General features: G+C 36.6%; 1 long non-coding RNA gene across 1 annotated transcript in view; it reads right to left on the reverse strand.

Moving 5' to 3' along the window:
• Positions 1-12995, reverse strand: part of LOC132015192 (uncharacterized) — a 500917-nt gene that overhangs the window by 308641 nt on the left and 179281 nt on the right. The gene's annotated exons all lie outside the window — the stretch shown is intronic.

Here is a 12995-nt window from a genome sequence, read left to right on the forward strand (position 1 = left end):
ACGTAGGAGGGAAAATTAGTATCTGTTACATTATACTGGTTTGAAGCAGAAATCCCCCAGGATGTTTTAATTTTTTCTAAGAGATTTTTATTGTTTCCCTGCAGTAGTGCCATGTAAAACCTTTTATACTTTTTCATGAAATCTTCAGTAAAATAATCAGTAAATAGAAAACTGTTGATAGTAAATGTATTTTAACAATGTCCAGAGACTCTGAGTGCTTCTTCAGCAAGTAGGAAGTGGATACAACTTCAAATGGGTAAGAACTTTGCCTTATCAGCACACCCCCAGAATCTACAACTATGTTTGCACATAGTAAATAATAAGTACTTAATAAATGATTGCTGAATAATGTTAAGATATTGGCTAAGAATTAAATATGCCCATGAAGATATATTAGATTTTCTTCTTTGATTTCTAACGATAACCTGTCATCAACTTCTCTGATTTAGAGTAATTAAGAAATGTTAAAGCACTTCATGCCTATATTTGGTATAATTTTCAAGTTAATAAACATACCCTGCCTCTGTCCCCCAGACACTACTAATTTCTTGAGGTCACTGACAGTAATAATCAAGGAGAACTTCGTAGATCTGAGAAGCCTCTTTAGGTTCAGTCTGTTAGAACCATCCTGACAAATACTGCTCACCAGGCTTCAGGTGCCAAAAACTCTGCTTTTATTTTATTTTATATATAGAGAGAGGACTTCAAGATATGTCAGTTACACAATTTCATGACCTTGTGACATTCTAAATCACAATGTCGTCACTTTCAAAATGTGTTTGTTGTGAGTTACAAAAATACTTAGACATTTCTACCTAGTAAATACAGTCCTTGGAATTATTTTAAGAGGGCAATCATAGAATCAATAATATTGCAATAAATTAAGTGGTAGAATTTCTGACAGAATACTATCCCATTATTAAAATTACATTGTGACTGCTCTGTAGACACATGGAAGAAGACTATGACTCATAAATTAAGTGAAATGTATAGAACATGAAAACAAATATATGATGCTATGGTAAAATTCGTGTACACATCAATAACAATTAGAAAGGAGTGCAGAATAATGAAAACGTCTGATTTGTTAAAGTGGATAGGATAGATGGTGAATCATTCTTTATACAAAATACAAATTTAGAGAAAGAGCTGCTATCAAAAAGGCTGTTGGCAGCTTAAATATCTATTTTAAAGATGGGTTTAACTTGGGTCCCATTTGCAGATATGGAAAATCAATTTTCACTCCTTAAAATCTTTCTCATATGCTTTATGTATAAAATTAACTATTAATTTTTTTTCTAGGCTAGGTGAAACTTCATGTTTGAAACCCAAGGTGTATTGTGATCTGCATCTGTGCTTGCAGCATGAGAACACTTATGATTAGTTATTGTTTTCTACAGTTATTTCTTGGGGGCTTTGAGACTCTTTATGCTACTACTCCAGCATCCTCTAATCACGGATACTGACAGTAGTTTCAGTTTGCTCAACCGAAGTGTAGAAAACAAGGGTGACTAGCCAAGCTTCAACATTGTTCACACAAGTGGACTGCTGAAGTGACAGAATTAGGACTAATTTAAATGAAATGTATGCCTTGTCTCATATGAAGGGAGTGTAAGCCTTGCTGACATTGTGACAGTTACAATTACCTAAGGGAATAAGTAGCTTTTGATTGCCAAGCTACATCTTAAAAATAGAAGCACACTCTAGGAGCCCAAACAGATGTGTGTACACACACACACACACACTCACACAATAGGAAAGATCCTGGTTTGTGGGATACACATACACACAACACATATGTGTAAGAGCAAAATAAATACCCCTGATGACTAAATTAACCTCTCTAAGACTCTAAGAATCAGTTCTCAGATGATCAAGGTATGAGATAAATATACCACTTCTGCATTTCTTTTCTAACCCAAAACATAAAGCAAAGAGACCAAATGACAATATGCTGGGACACTCCTAAATTACACACATACACACACAAACAAAGGGACAATGGCATAGCTTAGAGGTTAAAGCAAATTTCTTTCCCATAAAAATCGTACATGTTAATTAAACAGTCTTTGGTAAAATTCAGCGAATACAATACAGTTATAAAAGTTTTATGTAATTCAGCCTAGGATACTCAACAAGGAAAACTCCATTTATATTGATTTATGTCTGTACAATTTGTAAATACTTTAATGTGACACATGTTAGATATACGTACGTATGTACATATATGTGTACATGTATTTATACATGCTTACACATGCATCCTGAAAAACAACCTTGTTCTCAGAGAGTGGATAAATGATATCTCCATGCACCCTGTTTCTTTCAATACATTGAAATCCCTGGGCCTTCTATTCCTAATGAAATGCTGCTTTTGAAATCAACAATATAAATACATATTTCCATCAAAATCCTTCAGAGTTATAAAGGTTGAATAAGTTCAGGATTCTGAGTGGTCGCCAAGGACACACCGTTTAATGCAGTTTTTACTTTACCGCATAGTGTAGTATCCTAGAAATAAAGTTAATGCTATACTCTTTTTTATTTTTTTTAAAGATTTTATTTTTTTCTTTATTTGACAGAGAGATCTCAAGTAGGCAAAGAAGCAGGCAGAGAGAGAGGGGGGAAGCAGGCTTCCTGTTGAGCAGAGAGCCTAGTACGGGGCTCGATCCCAGGACTTTGAGATCATGACCTGAGCTGAAGGCAGAGGCTTAACCCACTGAGCCACCCAAGTGCCCCAATGTTATACTCTTAATGCATATGCAAAATAAATATGAGTTTGAGAAATATATATTTATTTTTAGAGATTTTATTTATTTATTTGAGAGAGAGACAGTGAGAGAGAGCATGAGTGAGGAGAAGGTCAGAGAGCGAAACAGACTCCCCATGGAGCTGGGAGCCCAATGTGGGACTCGATCCCGGGACTCTGGGATCATGACCTGAGCCGAAGGCAGTCGTCCAACCAACTGAGCCACCCAAGTGTCCCTTGAGAAATATTTTTGTGCATATTTATTTGGTTTTCAGATAAATGCAAATTCTTGTTTTTTATTAAATATTTTATTTATTTGAGAAAATGAGTGAGAGAGCCTGAGTGGAGTGAGGAGCAGAAGGGGAAGCAGACTCCCTGCTGACCAAGGATCCTGATGAAGGACTCAATCCCAGGACCCTGATATCATGACCTGAGCCAAAGGTAGTTGCTTAACCAACTGAGGCACCCAGCACCCCCTAACTCTTGTTTTTATAGTGGGCTAAGGATAGACAAAATTTTAGAACACAGAGGTATACAGCATCACTGAGTGGTGAAGTGAGATCTCAGCTCACACTTCACACTTTACAGAACACCCACCTCCTTAGCTGAAAGCATTTCTTTTGGACACCCCCTAAAAATGACCAGTTCCATCAACAATTATGTTGAGCACCTGTTCCATGCTGAGCATTTTGTTTTGGGCATAAAATGAATTTTTGTGTGTCAAAATCGGGAATGACGGGACGCCTGGGTGGCTCAGTTGGTTAAGCAGCTGCCTTCGGCTCAGGTCATGATCCCCGCGTCCTGGGATCGAGTCCCACATCGGGCTCCTTGCTCAGCAGGAAGCCTGCTTCTCCCTCTGCCTCTGCCTGCCATTCTGTCTGCCTGTGCTTGCTCTCTCCCCCTCTCTCTCTCTGATAAATAAATAAAATTAAAAAAAAAAATCGGGAATGTCTCCAGTATAATATCCTTGGGTCTATTTGCTTCTTGTTGAGAAGATAAATGCCAAAGAGGCACCATTATTTCATATGTTGATCATTTTGGTGGACCATTTTTCATTTTAGATTTTTAAAGGTTGTTTTTTTTTTTTTTTTTTTTTTTTTTTTTTTTTTTTTTTTTTTTTTTTGACAGAGATCACAAGCAGGCAGAAGGCAGGCAGAGAGAGAGGGAGAGGGAAGCAGGCTCCCCACCGAGCCAGAGCCAAATGCGGGACTCGATCCCAGGACCCTGAGATCATGACCCGAGCCGAAGGCAGCAGCTGAACCCACTGAGCCACCAGGTGCCCCCATTTTAGATTTTTAAAGATATTAGTGTAGTTACTACGTTCATGGAATCCTAGTTCATTCCTTGATAGCCATGTGATCTTCTACAGGTTGTACTTAAACCTTCTAATTCAATTATTTTGTTTAAAGATTTGATTTATTTATTTGAGAAAGAGAGAGAATGAGAGAGTGAGCATGAGAAGGGGAGGGTCAGAGGGAGAAGCAGACTCTGCCAAGCAGGGAGCCTGACTGGGGACTTGATCCTGGGACTTCAGGATCATGACCTGAGCTGAAGGCAGTTGCTTAACCAACTGAGCCACCCTGGTCCTCTCAATTATTTCTTATATGAGTCTTTCATAGAGGTGTTGAGAAGAATAAATATATATCTATGTCCTTATATCTATATATAAATATGCACTTACATATTGATAAATACATACATTTCTATACATACTTGATTATAATAAGCACTTAAGAAAGCATAGTTACTATTTTTTTCCCTATTACTGTCAGGATCCAGTGGAGTCATAGATGTGTGTATTAGCTATGAAAATAATGTGTGGTAATGGTTCACAGCAGCCATGTGGAGAACCATGGAAGGACACAATAGTGGCACCTAATGAAGATGATGTAGGTAGAGGGAAGTGACAGTGACAGAGGGCTTCCTAAAGGAAGTGACTGAGGACATGAACAGTACAGGTAACTAGAAGTTAGTTAGGAAAATGGAGTGGGGCAGAGAGAGAGAGACAGGGAAGGGAAGAAGACCTTAGAAAAAAAGGGGTAAGGACCTTGTGGCCAAGTGTCTTGACAGCATACACAGGGGAACTGAACTGAACATTGAGTATGACTGGAAAACCACCACGAAGCACATACAAAAGGAAAACATTTAGGAAACATAAGGTATGTCATGAAGTATTTTGGGATTTAAGTAACTTGGAAATTAGCATAAACTAAATTACTAAAGTTGGTTACGTTGTCAGTTCCAGGTTTTAGTATCCAAGTTTTTTAGAATGGCATTGTCCTTAAATTGAAGTGAAATGTTCCTGATGATTCTGTATCCCCACATCATTCCTTTCATCCCTGACTGTCCCAGGGAGCTGCTAAAGTATACAGAACACTAGGTTACTCTTAATTGAGTAGTTTCCTAGGCCAGTCAACATCTCTTCGAAATTCAGAGAATACTGTGTCAAGATTTCACTGAACCACTAATATTGATATATGAGAAATCAGAATAAAACTGCTAAAAGTCTAGAAAATGGAAAATACTAATTACTTTCAAAGGAAACTCAAATATCCAATCTGGTCTTAAAATCAATCCCAATATTGCTTTTAGAACTTTTTGTTTCAAGGACATTAAAACACTATCTGGAAAGATGCACACTTAATACTTGCACAGATTCATTGAAAATAAGTGACTCAAGACTGAATTTATTTACGGCTTAAATAGGATCAAAAGATTAGGAAATGAGTGTATGATGGCCCTTATGGAGATGATATTCATAATGGTTATTTATCATAAAGGTGTTTGATAAATTCCTGCAGAAACATGATAACTATTTAAGCACATGTTGGTGAATATAAAGACATCTGGACTGATAATTTTAGAATGGCTAATTTTCAAAGTACCTAAAATATGTACAATTTCAATATGCAATCCTCCCTGGCCATTCACTACATGCATCTCTTTAGCCTAGTTCTTTTTAATTCTTATTACCTCTGACCTGAATTAAAGTTTAGAAACCATATTAGTCACATATATGAATGTATTTTGATAAATTATTTTTTAGAAAACCTAAATGCAGGGGCACCTGGGTGGCTTGTGGGTTGAGTGTCTGACTCTTGGTTTCCACTCAGGTTGTGGTTTCAGTATTGTGGATCCAGCCCAATGTTGGGCTCCACACTCAGCAGGGAGTCTGCTTGTCCCTCTCCCTCTGCCTCTCCACTCGTTCATGCTCTCTCTCTCTCTCAAATAAATAAAAATCTTTATTAAAAATTAAAAACAACAACAACAACAACAAAAAAAAAAAAACAGGGGCGTCTGGAGGACTCAGTTGGTTAAGCATCTGCCTTCGGCTCAGGTCATGATCTCAGGTCCTGGGATCAAGACCTACATAGGGCTCCCTGCTCAGTGGGGACTCTGCTTCTCCCTGTCCCTAAGCCCCTCCCCCACCCATGCATGTGCATACTCTCTCTCAAGTAAATAAAATCTTAAAAAAAAAGAAAAAAAAAAGAAAAAAGGAAACCTAGATGCATTAAATTATAATATCAAGATCCAACCAGATGTGTTAGGGTGAAACCACAGGCTGATAGTGATAAAAATAAATGTAGTATATAGACTAATACAGCGTTCCACACTCAGCTCAAGTGAATCAGGTCAGAGAAAGGGACTCTGAGATTAGCAATTATGCCCATAACATGAGAATGGGGATTTAAGTTGAAATTTTAGTAATATTAAGTGAGTTGACTTTTTACCAATGCAAATCATGCATGCTAAAGGAATAATTAGAATAAGGGTAGAAATATTTTATAATAATAAATAATAATAATGCCTAACACATAAGTGCTATACTAAAATTCACAACAATAAGTTTTTGAGGTAAGTATAGTCATTATCCCCATTTTACAGGTGAGTATCCAGGCCCAGAAAGATTAACTTAATCCCAAGTCACATAGCTACTCGACAAAAGAGCAACTGGACTCCGAAGTCATTGCTCTTCAGCAGAACAGTACATTTTTAAAGAGAAAAGGAACATGCAGAAATGACTGGTTATGGTAATAATGACAGTACATGAGGAATCCACAACTAGTGGAAGAAATTACCAACATACATAGCTGACTTCAAACTCTGAATAGCTCTCTTGGGAAAGAGTCTGAACTGGTTTCTATGAATCCAAAAGAATAAGAAATTTTAAAAAGCATATTTTTAACACAAGTTAAAAAAAGACCTCATTGTGTAATGGCTGCCTGAAATGGGTTTTAGTCAATGATATCTACAACTGCAGAATTACAGGGTTCGAGGGAGGCAGTGTAGCTAAATCCATCTTCAGTAATGGTGACAAGATTTTGTATGATATTTAATGTTTTCAAACAAGGGGATTGCCCTCCGTGCCCTCCAAATGGGCAGAGATCACTGTCCATCCATGGTAGATCTAAAACTCCAGCAGACATTCCATTTCAAAAGATGCATTTGTGCTCAGAAAAGCCAGTCACTGTGCTCCGAGTATAACATTTGCATGTATCTACATCTAATTTTACTTGATGTACTTTGGTTCAGCTAATGAAGATAAGAAATCTATGTTTTTTTTTCTTTAAAAAAAATTACCAGGCAGAGCATTCTTTATTATGTCATAAGTTATGCTCTCTAGTTCACATCAGTTCCCCTAAACAAAGGGAAAAAAAAATTAAGATTTTATTTATTTATTTGACCGAGAAAGACATAGCAAGAGAGAACACAAGCAGGGGAGTGTGAGAGGGAGAATCAGGCTTCCCACTCAGCAGGGAGCCTGATGCAGCACTGGATCCCAGGACCCTGGAATCACAATCTGACCAAAGGCAGAGGCTTAACAACTGAGCCACCCAGATGCCCCAACAAAGAAAATTCTTACTTATTCTCTCTATGTTCCTCTCTCCTTCCATCTGCTGTGGTTAGCAACACATTTAGGCTGCCTATTTGTTCTAAATATCTGGATAATTAACTGTCCACTTTCCATTTTTAACTATGAGTTTGACCTATTGTAGACATTAAGAAACTCACACATTAGTCCCATTAGGTCTGGTACATTCTGAGTACTTTCTTACGTATAATTTTCTCTCCTTTTCTTTGTTAGCATTTTTATTTAACTTATTTAAATACACTTTAAATTAATTTATATTCTAACAGCATTATCCAATTAGGTAATTTATAAAATTTGTGTGTATCAATATTCTACTATGGCATGTCATAAAAGCCTTAAGTTTGCATTTTCAGAATAAGGAGACAGTATATTCAAAGAAATGAAAATCTACTGACTGCTCGTGGAAACAAACTGAGCTCTCAGAGTGCCTAGGTGGCTCAATACATTAAGTAACTGACTCTTGATTTCAGCTCAGGTCATGATGTTGCCATCTTGGAATGGAGCCCCATGTTAGACCCTTGGCTCAGCATGGAGTCTGCTTTTGCCTGTCCCTCTGTTCCTCCCACTTCTCATGTGTGCCTGCTCTCTCTCTCTCTCTCTCTCTCTTGAACATAAGTCAATAAGTAAATAATAAATAAGTAAAATACTTATAAAAGAAGCAAAGTAAGCCATCTTCAAATATGAAATGAAATATGTATCTTTTATTGTAGCCTAAGTCCAGTGGGACCATCTTGAAACATGTTTCTGTCCATCAAGTCTTTCAAAAAATAAACAAAAAAAAAATAATTGACACATTCAGATTGGACTCCAGAAGCCTTGAAGAAAAATGTACCTGCATCATCAATGGGAACCATAAAGGAGATTTAAAAATATATTAAGCAAAAACTTCAGACAAATCCTCCTCAGATGAATTTCTTCCTCCCAAAGTTTCCTACTGGTTACAGGAAGAACGGTTGCTAGTTTCCCTTCCTGCCACTGATGTCGCTTTATGGGCATGTTCTTCAGGGAAAGTTCTTTTCTGTTTGCGCATCCATACCTCTCACCCACACTGCTATGGATATATATCTGTACCTTCATTCACTTTGTTCACTGCCCTACTGCCTGGCACATTCTGCTGAGCAAAGTTCTTTATCCTGTGAACCTTTTTATACAGGTATTCACAAGTTACCACTAGGAACTCAGCTCTTTCTATATCCTGAAAACACCTATGACATTTCTGCTGTCCATGACACACCAATCACTAGCTGCCAAACCATACTGGCTAACGTTTCTTTTAAGTCAGGGCCAATTCTAGAACAAGCCAAAATATCAAGAGAATTGATAACTAAAAAATATAAAATGATTTAAAAAAAAAAGTTCTTTTGGGAACCTTGTCTAACTGAAAGACATTTTCTTTTGTCATTAAACTCTCCATTCATCCCAGGGAATCATGAGAAATAATATCATAATAAGCTACCAAATTTTAGAGTTTGTTGGTTTATTTGTTCTTACAGTTATTCATTTTGTTCAACACTTTGGATTCATGAATGATCTCCTTACCCCTAAGCTGCTAAAACTAACTAACTAACTAAATAAATAAATAAATACACACAGCATAGGCACAAAGAAGGCATGTTTCAAAATCATAATAATCTTGAATGTTACTGTGATTTTCATATGCTCAAGATTATTGATCAAACATGAGAGGCATTACAGACACAGTCTTAGGTTTAAGGCATTTTAAAAACACTGGGGAGAGACTAAACAATATATTTTTTAAAATTCTAACTAAGCCAAATACTAATAAACAGCATAACTTTAAAGCAACACAACAAAAAAACACAAAGACTGTCTATATCATGTCTGTGGATCAAACAAAACGTTGACACAGTTTTCTTGTGAGATAAACCTTGAAGGATGAATATTACCTACATAGGCAGGAATAAGAGGAAATATGTTTCAGAAGAGAGAAATACAATTCCCCAGTTATGTTATGATAATGATTGGAATTCAGGGTGTTATTTGAAAAGAGATGTGTACTTTCCTAGGGGGTATGATAAAGATCCTAAAATGATAATGATGACCACATGTAAAGAGGAGAATCCAAAAATACAAGAGTGAGTATGAAAAAGAATTTGAGCTCTAAGAAAATCATAAATAATCTATTTTCTTAAAATTATTCAGCAATAATTATGGTTATCTGCATAAATTTCACATATAGTAATTACTTAATAATCAGGAATAATTTGTTTGGTCATCCAGCAGATTTAACTGATTAAGTCAGTTCTGCTGTTTACTTGTTCCCTTAAAACATAAGTGTGGGGCGTCTGGGTGGCTCAGTGGGTTCAAGCCTCTGCCTTGGGCTTGGGTCATCATCCCAAGGTCCTGGGATCGAGCCCCACATCGGGCTCTCTGCTCAGTAGGGAGCCTGCTTCTACCTCTCTCTCTGCCTACTTGTGATCTCTGTCTGTCAAATAAATAAATAAAATCTTAAAAATATATATATATAAGTCAAAGTACATGCAGTTTATTTCATAGACTTTTTTGTTTGTTTGTTTTCAGTTTTAATTATGTATTTCGTGGGTCTAATTTGAAATCCCAGAATGAAGAAAAATCTTTATTATTAAAAAGTACCTGCAGAGTTTTAACTAATAACTGTAATCAGAGTGGTGTCTGGAATAACTTTTGTGGAAAGGTTTTCAGTTAAGAATTCTTTAGTCTATGTATGCCTGCTAGAGGTTACAAAGACAAAATAAACTGCTCAATTTAACAACAACAAAACAAAGATACACACACACACACACACACACACACATACATATACACACACACACATATATCTTTGTTAAATTGAGCGGTTTATTTTGTCTTTGTATATGAATGATAATATCGAACAGGTATAACAGATATTAATAATTCTGCACTAAATAGTGGAATTTGTTATGTAGCTCAGTCTTTGCAAAATCCCAGACAATAGAAACACAGAGCCCCAATAGCTTGAATAATTTGACCCCAAGTCACAGGGTTACTATGTTAGTAGAGTCAAGTTACAACAGCCCATCTGATTTTACAACTCATATTCTGAATAATCAAACAATGAATTAAGCTCCACTGACCAGGTATATATTAAACAAAATGTGACCATTGGAGAGCCCATTTAAATATATGCTAACACCAATTTAAGTATTTTAAAATAGTAATACTTGATATATCAAATCTTGTTAAAAGTTTGGGCTGCTGTTATCACAACTGTTATTTTAGGTAGTTCTCACCTTGGAATAATCAGGAACGAAAGTATAATCAGACAGTTCTTACATTGATCTTGTTATTTCTGACATGATAAATTCAGTTTCTATCCCTGCACCCCTGTAATATGATGGTTCAGTTCTATACCAAGGTTGAAATAATATGAAGATTGAATACTAATGTGGAAAACTTGTTACAAGGAAGAAAAAAGATCTTGGTATTAAATAATTAATAAAGAATGGGCACTGGGCATGGTGAGTGTCTCTTGATTTTATAATAAACAAGGCCAGGAGGGAATAAGACTTAGAAAAGCATTTGTCCTGAAAACAAATCCACTGTTCTTAGAATAACCAGTATGAGTAGGAATAACTAGGGTCACTCTTGATAAATTTAGTTTCTATCCCTAAATCCATCTCAGTTAAAGAGCCTGAATTTATGTGACTCTCACTAAATTCTATTATAACATCTGCAGTTCATGTTAATATAATTCTTAGTTATAATGTAATTGGAAGGAAACACTCTTAATACTGTTAATGTTGGCTGGTATCGAGTATCTGGGCTGATTCCAGACAGGAAAATGATATTTATTTTGGTTAGATCAAATCCCTTTGTGGGGCCAGTTTGACTATAAATTATGAAAAGGTGTGTCTCGCCTCTACACATCTCCACAGCTACCTGCCTTCTCCCCATGCCCTATAGAAAGGGACAGAATAAAATTTATAACAAGTGCTCCAAAGTGCTCCACATAAAAAAGTAGGAAAAATGCCATATTCTCAAGAGTTCGTGGAAGTGCAGGGAGTGAGGAAGGAGTTGCCCGGGCAGTGGGGAGGAAGAGAGATGAGGAAGGGGACTAAAAGTGCAGCCCTGGGAACTTGATATAGAAAGACTTTGACCTACAATCTAGACATTACACTGAACCACACAATGTTGCAGATATTAGATTATATTCTAACCTATGAAACTAGTAATTTCATTGACTTAACCTAATAAGTTGATGTTTAATATTAGATTAGCTATAATCAATCACATGCCTTTAGTAAATTATGGCATCTCTTTACCATTTGCAAAGCTTAATGACCTTTTAAGAAATTGAAAGGACATAGGGTTTCTGATAAATGGGGATAGACACTCAATACATACATACACATAATGTGTGTGTGTCCACAGGTATGTGTGTGTCTATATATTTAATGTGTACCGATTCCCATCAAAATAGTAGATTTATTTTTTAAAATAATAAAGTGGACACACGTCTATCATCTCAGCTTAAAAACCACAAAATGCCTTATTTGGATATTAATTAAAGGTTGACTCTAGATCATGCCAGGCCTTAGAAGAATCTGATTTAAAATAACATAAGGCTAATTTCAAGTTGTAGTTTTTGGCAGAGGCCTGTTTTTAAAATCCCTTATGGATTTTCTTTCCATCTGCAGTTTGACAGAGGGGCAAAAAGACTGAGCAGAATGGGGTTTTGTCTTCTGCCCACACCCGGTGCGCTTTCTGTTCTTTCTAAGGAGTGCAGCCTTGGAGACATGGTCCCGCTGAGCCCTGGCTGGAGGTGGGCAGCGAGGGCCGGTGCAGGCCGGGGACTATGTTCTCCAGTACTCTGGGGGGATCCCACTGCTGCCTTCTGCCAAGTCTGATGAAGAAAAATGCAACACCTGATATATGTAGGTACCATGTGAGGACAAAATATGGGAAAAAAAATCATCAGACATCTATTATTGAGAAAATAAGTTTGAGATATGCTTTGAAAAATAATAGTTTTGAAGGGAAAATATGAGACGTACATTTTATTTATATCTGGTTTTGTACTGCTCTTTCTCATTCAAATTTCTCACTAGATAGAGCTCAGAAGATTCAAAATAAATCTGGATTTCAATTGATTAGTAGGGGAGATTCAGTGTTCCCATATCACTGTGTAATAAATTAATCATATTGCTAGATATGAAACTGGTTAATGTTATTCATTCACAGTAGATAATTTTTAGGTGTATATGTGAGTTATCTTCATTGATCTTCCAACAATCAAATGAGAAAGGTACTGTGATTATGTCCATTATACCGGTAAGGACAGAAGCTCGGAATGACTTAGCCGTAGTCATGTGGATGACAAGAAGTGAGTCTCTGTTTCTGTCCCAGGCAGCT

The sequence above is a fragment of the Mustela nigripes genome, chromosome 4 (assembly GCF_022355385.1).
Source record: "Mustela nigripes isolate SB6536 chromosome 4, MUSNIG.SB6536, whole genome shotgun sequence".
In the NCBI taxonomy this organism is placed as follows: domain Eukaryota; kingdom Metazoa; phylum Chordata; class Mammalia; order Carnivora; family Mustelidae; genus Mustela; species Mustela nigripes.